Raw genomic sequence first — 10,064 nt, 5'->3', positions numbered from 1 at the left:
TATGTACAAAATGGAAAACAAGAAAAATCAAAGACATATTTAATGATATCTCAAAAGTGTCTAATAACGTATACAAGCATACACAATCCATAAACATTTTGAGCATTATAGGTTACAATCAGGACCCACTTTGTTAACATTTTCTTTAAATGACTTTGGTAGTAAGTCGTTTGTTAATGGATCTGCAATCATGAGTTTTGTATTAATATGTTCTATATATAGATACTCATTGTTTCTAAACTTCCCCCTTAACGGAAAAATATTTAAACTCCACGTGCTTAGCGCCATTAGAATATATGTCATTCTTTGAGAAAAATAAAGCTGTAAAATTATCACAATAAATTCTCAACCACTTGGCAATAGTGTTGATGATTCAAAGTCCTGAAATAAAGTTCTGCAAGTGTAAACTGTGAACTGTGGCCTCAAAGCATCCAAGAAATTTAGCATCCATTTTGGATGCAGCAATGATGGTTTATTTTGCATTTTTCCATGAGATTGCTACTTCAGCTAACAAAAAATAGATAACCAAAATTTGATTTTCTACTATCAACACATCCGACAAAGTTTGAATCGAAGTAGTCAATCACCTCTAAATGATCATACCTCTTTAAAGTGAGTATATGATATTTTTTTTCCTTGCAAGTACCCTATTACTTTCTTTGCAGCTTTGCAATGATCCATTCTAGGATTGCTTTGGTATCCACCCAAAATACCAACTATAAAAATGATGTTTGGCCTAGTGCAAGTATGTGAATACATCAAGCTTTCTACGGCAAATGCATAAGGTATTCTTTCAATTTGTTAACGTTCCCATTCATTTCATGGGAATTGCATGAGACGAAACTAATCCCCTTATTGAATTATAGCAAAATTAGCTTAACAGTTTTCAATCCCAAATCTCTGTAAAACTCTTTCAATGTATCATTTTTAAGACAATCCTAACAAACCACATGATCAATTTTAGAATATTTATATTCCTATCATATAGGTTGCCTCACCCATTTCTTTCATTTCAAAGTTCTTAGAGAGAAAGTCCTTGGTTTCGTAACAAACTAAGATCACTACTAACACGCAATATGTCATCAACATATATTATAAAGACATAAACTTCCTCCCACTAACCTTTAGGTATATACACTGATTAATAGTGTTTTCCTTAAAACCTTAATAATAATGATGCCATTTTCTGCAAGCTTCTTTGATTCCATATATTGACTAATTTAATTTACAAACCATGTGTTTTTTTCCCTTTATTGAGAAGCCTTCATGCTGGTCCACATAGACTTCCTCCTCTAAACACTCATTCAAAAAAAGGGTTTTCAAATCCATTTGGTGCAACTCTAAATCATAAGGAGCTACCAAAATGGCGTAGCTGAAGACTAAAGTAACTAACCAAATAACAATATCTTTGATTCTGCAATGAGAAGTGTCTTCGTCTTCTATTTAAAATATAAAAACAAGCACACAAGCTAAAAAAAAAGATAAAACTTCGCAGAGTATTTGAGAGAAAATTTTCTAATTTGATAATAAATCAATTGATTGAGTTTTACATAATAAGCTAGCATGTTTATAAAAGAGAAATATTTGTCAAGAAAGTAAACATAATCCTAGTAGTAATAGTAAACCTAATCCTAGTGACAATAGTAAACCTAATCCTAATAAGGAAAGGAAAATAATTAAAACAAATCTAACCCTATTAAGGAAAGGAAATAAAGTCCTAATAAAAATAAATAAATAAATCATAATATAAAATTGACAATCAGCGGAAATTGTAACAATGTTTCTTTTTGTACTTTAATTTTCTGAGAACGGGTAAAATTTTGATCAAGTGGCTTTACTCCAATATTATTTTTGATATTTTTCTTATTTCATTTTTACCGAAAATATAAGTAAATATCGTCCTACATCACAAACCAATAATGATACTAAGTGAGTCATTCTTGGATATGGAGAGGTCTTCTTATTATCAATGCATCATTTATAACTAAAACCTTCAACCACTAGCATAGCTTTATATCATTTGATTTTTCCATGAGAGTCAAACTTGTTTGAAGAACCATTTATGCCCAACTACCTTATATCCTTCAGGAAATTCAACGAGATCCTAGACTTTATTTTGGTCTATTGTTTCAAGTTATCATTCATGGCATCAATCTATTTAACAGAATCATTGCTTGTGATGGCTTGTGAAAAAAAAAAAAAAAAAAAATCAGGTCCTTACTTGTCCTTATGTCACAATCAGATTTTTGTAAATAAATTACATAATCATTTTAAATTACAGGTCTTCATTTTCTATAAGACCTCCTTAATGTTATTTCTTGTGATTCTTCCATAAATGGTTAATGGTGATAATCTCATCATTGAGTGATTGATCATTAATCTGTTGTTCAACATTACCAAACAATTCTACAACTGTAGGAACAAAACCTTCTTTAGAAGTTATGGGTTGTGGGACTTATACCCTAACTTCTTGAATAACCTAATTTCGTGGTTTATACTGATTTCACCATTTTGAACGAATCTAGCATTATAAATTTCAACAATTTCCGTACGATGTGTAAGACAATAAAACTTATACCCTTCGGATTTTTCTGTATAACCAATAAAATAATCACTAATGGTTTTGAAATCCAATTTTCTTTCATGTGGATTATAAATTATAACCTCCATTGAAGAACCCCAAACATGTAGGTATCTGAAACATGGTTTTCTTTCAGTACACAATTCAGAATGAGTCTTTGGAACTACTTTAGTATGAACTTTGTTAAATAAATATACAGTGGTATTAAGAGCTTTCATCCACAATGAAATGGGTAGAGAGGAATTGTTTAGCATACTCCAAACCATATCAATTAGAGTATGATTATGCCTTTCAGCTACTCCATTCTATTGAGGCATGCATGGCATAGTGTGTTGTGCACAAATGCCATCCTTTCAAGGAGTTTAGCAAATGGGCCAGGGTATTGAGACCCAATCCATCATATTTTTCATAATACTCAACACCTCTATTTCATCTAACAACTATCCCTTTTTTTATCTAATTGTCTTTCAACCTCAATGATGTATACCTCCAAGGCATCCACAACCTCAAATTTTTCATGCAATAAATAGATATTAACAGTAATGTGAAAAGTCATCAATAAAGGTGACAAAATACTTTCTCTACCAAAAGATGGTGAGTCAAAAGGTCCACAAATATCTATATGGACAATTTCAAGAAGTCCTCCACTTCTTGTAGCACATTTCTTTCTGTTTTTGGGTTGTTTCCTTTAATACAATCCACACACACACCAAAATCAGTAAAATCTATACTCAAAAGAATCTCATCTTCTACTAATCTCTCTAATCTTTCTATAGATATATGACTGAAATTTTCATTTGGGTTTAAAGTATAGATTGCAAGGAAGCCAAACATTGAATTAGAAATATGATCAGTAGAATCTAAGTCAATCCACAAAGTATTAGAAGGAACCATAGTAAGATTTGATTAGAAACATATGCAAGCTAAAATTTCTATAAAAATGGGATTACGTTTGTTGCAATCTTTCTGAACATACACAAAATTTTTGCAGAAATGGCACTTGACACTATTTTGTCCCTTGTCATGAACCTCAATTGCTTGAGGATGTCCATTAACTTTGGATGGCTCTATCTTTTGCTCTTTTTAGGCTTCTTCCACTTCTTTTTGGCTCATTGACTATGCAAATTTTGTTCAAAAGTGCAGTACTGTGGGGGTACAGAAGAATGAACAAAGTAGCATAAGTAGTATTCAAAAGTGGGAACATTAGCAAGGAGTGGAGGCTATAATTTAATAAATATTGATGGAGCTGCAATGTCTGAACAAAAAAAAAAAAAAAAAAAAATGTTGGGGGGAAAGCACAAAGCGTGGACATTGAAATCAAACAAACTTATACTTGAACAATCAGAAGACAACTCCTCTCGAAAGTTAACTGTTTCCCTTCCCAATTTGGGAGGAGGGAAGAAGCTTTTCCTCCTTTTTTTTCCATGAAAATTCTTCTTTATGTTTCTGTTTGTCTATAGTTTTATCTAGATCCTTCCTCCTTTTTGAAGCCTTATCCATCACCTTCAACAAGCTATCCTTGACCCAAAATTGTAGCCTCAGCCTCAGCTCCTTCTATAGTGACTCAAATAATTATTAGGGTAACGATGGCTTGGTTAGAGGATTAATTGGATTTTTGGGTCACTAGGGTTAGCTGAAGGGGAATTTTGAAAATTTCTGGTTACTAACCGAATGTTTGGCAGTGGGGACCACCCAAGTGTTCGCCTGTAATAGTATACGAATGTTCGTGTAGGGACCAGCCTAAGTGTTCGTTGACTTTTTGTTGACTGTTGAATAATGTCCGAGCAAGCACCTGCAACCCTAAAACCATTGGGTAAACAATACGCGAACATTCAGCACAACAGTACCAAACGCTCGTTGCACTGCAGGACTGCTGTAGTGACCCAAATAATTAACTAAGCTTAGATAGTTTAATTAGAGTCTTAATTTGGGCTTTGCGTCACTAGGAACAACTGGGAGGGCATTTTGAGAATTTTCGAATTTTTTATCGAATGTATGAGGGACCACGCAGACGTACGCCTACAAATAGTACGCAGACGTACTCCCTTATAATACTGCATGTGCTCTACATTTCAGGACAGTTCCAACAATGCTCACAGGCTTTTCAACTTTATAAATACCCCTCCCCACTCGACTCTTAAGCCTCATTCTGCCTATGTTGCCCTCTAAAACTCCTGCTTGAGTTATTTTATGAGTTGTAAGAGTTCTTTGAGGAGAATGAGAGATTTCTTGGAGGTTTTGCTTTAAGGAGGTAATCTTCTAAGCTTAGATTGTCCGTTACTTAGTTGTTATGTTATTTAAGTGCTTTTTATAATTAGCTTAGTTGATAGTTTTGAGCTTATAGTTCTGTTGTTGCCCTTAATCTGTTAGTGTTTAATTCTTGTGGGGTATATTTCATGTTGTGTGGAGAAGTTATTTTGGGCTAGGAATATGTTAGGAATCCTTTGGGTAGCCTTAGAACCAGTTTGGGAGGATAGGTGGATGTTTGGAACAAATGAGGCTCCACCTGAACCTTCTGGCCGGACGTATGGGCATGAACCCCTGCTTGAGTGTTGTTGTAAGATTTTGAGAGATTTTTGGGTGTTCTTGAAGGAGGAGGAACTTCTTGAGGATTCTTGTCGTGTGGAGATAACCATCTCTCTAGCTGTTTTTCTTATGTTGTTATGCTAGTTTTATGTTTTACAGTAGCCTAGTTGTTAGAAATCAAGAACTCTAGGTTTTAATCATGTTTTTAGCATTTCTTTTCCATTAGAAGTATTTTATTCTGCTTGGTGATGATATTTTAGGTTGGTTATGCTCTATAGATGGAAGGTCGTTGGATTCAGGATAGACCTTTTGTGAGAACGTTCGACCCTTATTGACCGAGCGTTCAACCCCGAGCCCGAGCGTTCACTAGTTTGGCAGAGCGTTCAGATATAGACCTTGTTTTGGTGTATTTTTAGGTCTAGGACTCATTCTAGCCTAAGTTACGAATAATGCTAGGCTTTTCACAAATTTAGAGAGATTGAAACCATCAAAGGGACTTTTGGAAGAGCTATACGATCCGGGTGAGTACAAACTCACATGACACTAGCCGTTGTTTTTCCCGCATTGCATAATTATTTTGTGTACCAAACATGCATTTTTATAATTCTCATTAAACACATTTTTTTCTATGCTATGAACTCTACATTATTGTGAAAATGTATTACTTAACAAGATAAAGAACATGACGAGTTTGTAAGAGCATGCATGTAAAAGATGGATAAGATTAATTGCATCGTATGACATTATACATTGATACATACAGGATAACAGTTATGGACTTACTATATATGTTAACTCTATGGTCAAATGTGTGTGTCGATATGATATATGAGCCTTAGATTCAATGGGTATTTCGTGACCCGCAGCCTTAATTGGCGGGTCACTATAAGACGTACATCATTAGTAGCGTAAGCCACCCATGGTCAGACTCAATCGGGCTACTAGTGTTATGGATGATAGCGTACAATGGTATGGACACAACATTGTATTAGAGGTTCATTGGGACAGCGCCAACCTGCTGAGAATATGTAATATCTTGGATAAACCATACAGTTGAACTATCATTGAATCACATATTATAGCTTGTAATATATCTATACTGTATTCATGAACAACTGTCATGCCAAAATATTGCATAATTTATCAACCGGAGTTCATCATTAAATGGTATAAATACCTTGTGCATTTTAACTCACTAAGTCTTTAGGCTTACACTTGTTTTTCTTCCCCTCCATTATGTATAAATTGCACGGTTTATTTAGCTTAGTTGAAGATGAATTTGGAGAACCAACTTGTGGTGGCAAAAGACTTGATTCGAGTCATGTTTGAGGATCTAGACTCTGTGTGGCTCAAATCTATGTGGGATGATGCAGGATCTATCCGATTGAAAATGATCGAGATCGTAATTATGTTAGCTTTACTTAAAAAAATTAAAGCTAAAATAATTATTTATGGTCTATATTATTTTATGGCGTAGTCTTAGTATTTCTGATGTTGAACTGGGTAATCTGGTATGTATATATATTTTCGCTTTTATTTTTACTTTAGGTTTAGGTTATATATATATTTTCGCTTTTATTTTTACTTTAGGTTTAGGGTTATGAGGTTTCTCACGACACTTCTCATCTTCACACTTCAACTTCACTTCCGCCTCCCTCTCTCTCGCTCTTGTCTTCACGCTTCACTTCCGAGTTCTGCCTTTGTGTGTTTTTTATTTTTGTTTGTTGGATATTAGATGCGACGGAAAGGAATGATTTTTGTTGGATCTAAGATGCGAAGGGATGGTTTTTGTTTGTCGGTGTTCCTCAGATTGCAGGCTTTTTGGATTGTTCATTTGATCTGATTAGTATATGCTGTGGATTTTCTATTCTGCTTTTCTGTCGATATGGATTTGTGGGTTTTGTGTGTTTTGATTTTTGTTGTTGGATCTCTGATGCGAAGAAATGATTTTTATTGGATCTGAGATGCGAAGGAATGATTTTTGTTTGTCGGTGTTCCTCGGATTGCAGGCTTTTTGGATTTTTCATTTGTTCTGATTGAGTGATTGGTCTATTATGCTGTAGATTTCCTATTCTGCTTTTGTGTCGATATGGATTTGTGAGTTTTGTGTGTGTGTGTGTGTGTTTTTTTTTTTGGATCTGAGATGCAAATGAATGATTTTTGTTGGATCTGATTTGCGAAGGAATGATTTTTGTTTGACCGGTTCCTCGGATTGCAGGCTTTTTGGATTGTTCCTTTGTTCTGAATTCTGATTGGTATATGCTGTAGATTTCCTACTGTTTGAATGGTCCACAACAATACAACAATTTATTTGCTTCTTCTGCTCAAGAATAAGGTGTTTCGAATATGTTTGATTTTTTCCCTTTCCAGAGTTTTCCAGTGTTATGGAGAGAGATGCGAATGAAATTATTGGGAAAAAAAAAGCTAAATAGTTTTTTACAAAACGGGCCAAAATGGTTAAATTAAAATCAAATTTTAGGCCCAATATTTAAAATAAGCGCAAAATATAATTATTTTAAAAAATTGGTTATTTGGTCCGGATAATTTGGTACTAATCGGAATCGGCCGGTTATTGTATAATTGGGGTATTCGGCTCCGGTTTTGGTTCTGGTTTTCAAAAATGAAAAATCGAGTATCTCGTTTTGGTTCCCAATTTTAGCCAACAATTCTACACTCCTAATATTTCTGATGTTGAGGTTCATGAAGAGGAGACATTTATCTTCTTTGTGCGGCTTAGAAAGAGGGAAAAACACAAAAAAAAAAACAAAAAAAAAAAACAAAACAAAAGGCCTTGCTCCTTAATTATGTCTCGCATGTTTTGTTTTGCCTTTTCTTGAAAATCTCGACAAATCTCCCAACTAAATAAATAAATAGAAGAGAGAATTGTTGATGCCTTGGTGGGACACTTGTTAAAGAAAGTATGTTAGGAGTAAAGCCCGAATCAGTTTGGAGAGGATTTCAAGAAATTTTTTGGATTCAAATATTTTTGGGTACAAATATTTTCTCGAAGCTGCTATAAGTTTTAATCATTTCTACGACTTTGAAGACAAAGGTCATTTTAAGGGAAAAAGAGTGTTACGAGTTCATAACCAGATGAATATATATTATAAATATTTATATATTAGAATTATTATTAAATAAGATAATGATGTATTATTATTATTTTTACCAGGAAAATAAAAAGACTTGCTGATAAAGCAATATCTTTAGTAGAAAATATGAGATTTGCGTTCTATTAGAATTATATTTTCTATTTAAGTGTATTTGTATTCCAACTATGTACGTAATAGTCTATATGAACATAAGAGTGATCAATAAAATTTATGAGAAGTTTAATATTCAACTCTAGTAACTTATAGCTTGTTAAAGCAACAATTAAGCATGTCGTAGATATTGTTTGGGTAGAAGTGATTCGTTATTGTATCTATGATGTTGTATTTAAAGAGAAACAAGCTCTATATATCTTCTTGATTTTGAATGAAGTACTACACAATTATTTTAAAAGAAAAAAAAAATATATATATATATATATGTTGAGATGAAACGAAGGAGACTATAAGGTTTGAAGGAAAGATGCTAAATGATAGAATCCTCATTGCAGTTAAACATGAAAAAAATAATAATCATAACAGTTTAGAAGCAAAAAAGTCTCATTTACCTGTGGTATCGGAAGAATAGTGAGGATGTCAACTACGAAGTACGACCTCAAATACCTCTTTGCTGTTAGTCGAGCATTTGTATCCATCACAGTTCCTTCAGACAAATAGCTAGCATTCTCATCTATATAAGGACGAAAAAATTCCAAAATGATATTCACAAAATAGATCAAATTGAAGAACGATCGCAAATAAATAGCAGTGATCTTTAATCTCCTGTCTAATGCTAGACACTTGTCATTTTCGTTGATCACAGGAAGGTAAAAGAACAAAGGGTCCACTATTGATATTGTGATCACAAATGTCACTAAAAACATCTCATGCCACATCAAAATGAGCCTCCCTGATTGGTCATGAATTTTCTTGTGTCTGCCTCTTGAATCAACTCCATAATCTAATTGATTCTCAATATCTAAATTCCTGATCGAGCAGAATATAAGAAGCAAAAAATCAAGTTAATATTTTTATATCATTTTCTTTCTTCAACTCATGTAATAGTGGGGCCATATAAAATAAATATTGTCATAGATCCTATAATCTTAGGTGTTTACAATATATGCCTACAAAAAATTACTTGAAAAACTGAAGATGGGTTCCAACCCCAACACAACCAATCATAATAACATTAATTAACACAATAAACTTATGAAATATAAACCACATTAACATTGCAAACACAAAATTTCTCACGGATTTTGGTTACGAAGTGAAACTTTTGAACAAATGAAAAGTGAAACCATACTGGGGCGATCATTATAATTTAGAAGATTATATGCAAAATAAAGGCAAAATAAACTTACAACACATTTTAAAATACTTTCCGTCCGTATGAATCATTTACGTACGTGTTGAAAGCATTAAGGAGAGAAGATACGTGGGTCAAGTAAGAAACAAATTTGATCTCATTTATTCCCGAATTTAGAGTTATTTTGTGCAGGTCTCAATATTTTCTCAAGCTAGATTCCTCTTGTTATTTTTTTCTTTATGCTTTTTTTCATTATAAATTACACATAAGGGAACAAATATTTTAACATGTTTTAAAATTTATGGATTAAAATAAAATAAACTGTTTATGATAGTAGTACTTTTTTTTTTTTTTTTTTTTTTTTTTTAATTTCTACATTTATGCAATGCTTTGTGTAACTTTGTGTCACTATGTTTAGAAATGTACATGTGTATAACTTTATTTATTTATTTTATTTTTTTAATAGAAATTTCCTTCAAATTATTTTAGAGGAAATTTTCTTCAATCTAGTCTAATAAGTGCTGAATGTCATCTCTCACACACACACACACACACA

This window comes from Corylus avellana, chromosome ca2 (assembly GCF_901000735.1).
Source record: "Corylus avellana chromosome ca2, CavTom2PMs-1.0".
NCBI classification, from domain to species: domain Eukaryota; kingdom Viridiplantae; phylum Streptophyta; class Magnoliopsida; order Fagales; family Betulaceae; genus Corylus; species Corylus avellana.
Note: the sequence above shows the minus strand (reverse complement) of the source record.